At 42.8% G+C, this 3,992-nt stretch overlaps 1 long non-coding RNA gene across 2 annotated transcripts; it reads right to left on the minus strand.

Moving 5' to 3' along the window:
- Positions 1–694: 694 nt before the first annotated feature.
- Positions 695–3,976, minus strand: LOC115161121 (uncharacterized). Of its 2 annotated transcripts, XR_003869181.1 has the most exons (3): positions 3,772–3,976; positions 1,200–2,010; positions 695–1,111 (listed from the first exon to the last, which is right to left on the minus strand). It is a non-coding gene; the product is annotated as an uncharacterized LOC115161121 (long non-coding RNA). The 2 variants fall into 2 exon arrangements; XR_003869180.1 differs by lacking the exon at positions 3,772–3,976 and having other exon boundaries at positions 1,200–2,213.
- Between the last annotated feature and the right edge of the window lie 16 nt (positions 3,977–3,992).

Genomic DNA, 3,992 nt, shown 5'->3' on the forward strand with positions numbered 1-3,992 from the left:
GTTGTTTGTACAGATGAACATGGTACCTTCAGGCATTTGGAAATTGCTCCCAAGGATGAACCAGACTTGTGGAGGTCTACAATTGTTTTTCTGAGGTCTTGGCTGATTTCTTTTGATTTTCCCATGATGTCAAGCAAAGAGGCACTGAGTTTGAAGGTAGGCCTTGAAATACATACACAGGTACACCTCCAATTGACTCAAATGATGTCAATTAGCCTATCAGAAACTTCTAAAGCCATGACATCAATTTCTGGACTTTTCCAAGCTGTTTAAAGGCACAGTCAACTTAGTGTATGTAAACTTCTGACCCACTGGGATTGTGATACAGTGAATTATAAGTGAAATAATCTGTCTGTAAACAATTGTTGGAAAAATGACTTGTGTCATGCCCAAAATAGATGTCCTAACCGACTTGCCAAAGCTATAGTTTGTTAACAAGAAATTTGTGGAGTGGTTGAAAAATGAGTTTTAATGACTCCAACCTAAGTGTATGTAAACTTCCGTCTTCAACTGTACATCTAAATGTAAGGGCTTGGACTGACTGGCGTAGAACCCTCTCTTTCACACTTACATCTCTCTGAAGAACCTGGAGCAAGGTCAGGCCACTCTATTGAAACACATCGGGGGGGGGGGGGGTGTATCAACAACATGTTGGATAAACTGGAATATCGTTGCATCTGGACAATAGACGCCAAACATTGCAACCGTTTAATAATTGGCACGTTCTCATTAGTACCCAAATACTAATAACAGCTTTGATGCTGCTCTCTTTAATGTAACAATGTACTTGTAGTCTGGCCTGTAGAGTTTTGACAGTTAGGAGGTAGTTCTCCTGAGCTGTGTCAGATGTGTTCCGTCCTTCACTGCTCTCCTGTCCATGCTGAAACATACAACAATCTTCACACATCAGAACTGGGTTATAAGTAGGGTGTTATAAGACTGGTAAAGAAGAGCAAAATAGTACAGCGTCTCTCAGAATAGGTTGTCCCGCAGAGATCTGTGATGAGGTATTGATCCACTGGACCCACAGGAGGGCTCTGGCTTCCAAAGACCAGCAGTATCTGATCTGTTCCACAGCCCACAACGTCATCCACATGGAGGGAGCTCACATCTGAGGGAGACAGAGCAAGGCCATGAGAATTATAGTTTTACACAGTAAGCAATGAGCATGATGATCTCACAAAATAGCATTCCAATACCTGAAAAGTATCTTTCCATACCGCACAGACATGTCCATGGTTGAAAGAGATGGCAAACAGACATCCATTCCGTCCAGTGTTGACCATCTGAATGTGGTGAGGTTCTTCAAAAGGAAACCTGGCATACCTTTCAAATACATCAACTGCTTTTTACTGGTCGCTGCCACTACAGTTGATTTCGACACACTGTTCACCTCTTCAGCTGAGATCACAAATATACACGGTGTGATGGAACTATAGGCATGAGGTAAGATCAGAGCACCGTTAAATACTCGTCCTTCCTCTACAAAATACCCCAGGGTTTTGCTCCTCCCTGGAGAGTCCGACTGATCATTCAGGCATTCTTTGGATAGTGTTTGGGAATCTAGTATGAATATTTTCCTTTGTTGAGGGGATCCTTACCAATAAAGTTCAGAGAGAGCTTGATAGGCATTTGTCTAACTTCACCTGCTTGTAGAGTAATGTAAAAGACAACACCTTCATGGCTCCATATTACAGTAGGGTCCTGCAAGACAGTAACATTATCTTTCATCCGGTATGGTAGTTTAAACTCCATATGTAGCTCTTATCTATTTGACCTGCTCAGAGTGAGAAGCCTGTACTTGAAGACATCCCCCTACCTATCAATAAAATGCATGGTGAAGTCACTGTTTCCCACATGTAGGGCAAAGATGCATGCCACCATATCAACATCAGATTAACTCTTTATGTTGATAAAAGCCATATTACCACCATTCCCGTTTGAGAAAGTGCAGCCATCTGTTGAAATGTCAGTCTGCTGAAAGCCAGACCTCTTCGCCTTTCGCCATCTCTGGGAATGGAGCGTTAGTATTGAAATGTGAGAATGTCACCACGGAAGGAAAGTAGTTTCATGTGTTGGCTGGGACAGTCTTGTGTCATTATTGCTGCGTTCAAGTGATAGTCAGAACAAGGAAACTCGGAAATGTTTGACTTGTTAAAGGTTGTACAGTCGTGGCCAAAAGTTTTGAGAATGACACAAATTTTTATTTTCAAAGTTTGCTGCTTCAGTGTCTTTAGATATTTTTGTCAGATGTTACTATGGAATACTGAAGTATAATTACAAGCATTTCATAAGTGTCAAAGGCTTTTATTGACAATTACATGAAGTTGATGCAAAGAGTCAATATTTGCACTGTTGACCCTTCTTTTTCAAGACCTCTGCACTCTGCAGAGGTCTTGGTGTTTGTCAGAATGTGTGGGTTTTTGTTTGTCCACCCACCTCTTGAGGATTGACCACAAGTTCTCAATGGGATTAAGATCTGGGGAGTTTCCTGGCCATGGACCCAAAATATTGATGTTTTGTTCCCCGAGCCACTTAGTTATCACTTTTGCCTTATGGCAAGGTGCTCCGTCATGCTGGAAAAGGCATTGTTCGTCACCAAACTGTTCCTGGATGGTTGGGAGAAGATGCTCTCGGAGGAAGTGTTGGTACCATTCTTTATGCATGGCTGTGTTCTTAGGCAAAATTGTGAGTGAGCCCAATCCCTTGGCTGAGAAGCAACCCCACACATGAATGGTCTCTGGATGCTTTTCTGTTGGCATGACACAGGACTGATGGTAGAGCTCACCTTGTCTTCTCTGGACAAGCTTTTTTCCAGATGCCCCAAACAATCGGAAAGGGGATTCATCAGAGAAAATGACTTTAACCCAGTCCTCAGCAGTCCAATACCTGTACCTTTTGCAGAATATCAGTCTGTCCCTGATGTTTTTCCTGGAGAGAAGTGGCTTCTTTGCTGCCCTTCTTGACACCAGGCCATCCTCCAAAAGTCTTCACCTTACTGCCTGCTGCCATTCCTGAGCAAGCTATGTACTGGTGGTGCCCCGATCCCGCAGCTGAATCAACTTTAGGAGACGGTCCTGGAGCTTGCTGGGCTTTCTTGGGCGCCCTGAAGCCTTCTTCACAACAATTTAACCGCTCTCCTTGAAGTTCTTGATGATCCAATAAATGGTTGATTTAGGTGCATTCTTACTGGCAGCAATATCCTTGCCTGTGAAGCCCTTTTTGTGCAAAGCAATGATGATGGCACATGTTTCCTTGCAGGTAACCAGGATTGACAGAGGAAGAACAATGATTCCAAGCACCACCCTCCTTTTGAAGCTTCCAGTCTGTTATTCGAACTCAATCAGCATGACAGAGTGATCTCCAGCCTTGTCCTCGTCAACAGTCACACCTGTGTTAAAGAGAGAATCACTGACATGATGTCAGCTGATCCTTTTGTGGCAGGACTGAAATGCAATGGAAATGTTTTTGGGGGGATTCAGTTCATTTGCATGGCAAAGAGGGACTTAGCAATTAATTGCAATTCATCTGATCACTCTTCATAACATTCTGGAGTATATGCAAATTACCATACATACTGAGGCAGCAGACTTTGTGAAAATTAACATTAACACAGGTGCCGCGTTCAACCATTTAACATGTCGAACATTTTCGAGTTTACTTGTAGAGTAGCACGTGAACCCAGGCTGAACTACGCAGCTGCTGACGTTAACTAACGTTACATAATGCATACATGATTTAGATATACAAATGATAACAGATGATGCTTACCTACACAGGGTTATTTGGCAATAGTTTGCCGAATACTTATCTATCAGAGTTATTGGGCAACAGTTTCTCGAATACTTATCTATCAAACGTCACTGCTCAAAAGTCAAAACATCGCGCCAGCAGACGGGGTGGCTCGATTCATGTCGCTCGCGTGGAAGACGTGGAGTTATTTTGATGGGCTCCATCCAAAATGGTTCATATACGTTTAAATTGTTATTAAG

Source organism: Salmo trutta, chromosome 24, assembly GCF_901001165.1.
Source record: "Salmo trutta chromosome 24, fSalTru1.1, whole genome shotgun sequence".
Classification (NCBI taxonomy): Eukaryota; Metazoa; Chordata; class Actinopteri; order Salmoniformes; family Salmonidae; genus Salmo; species Salmo trutta.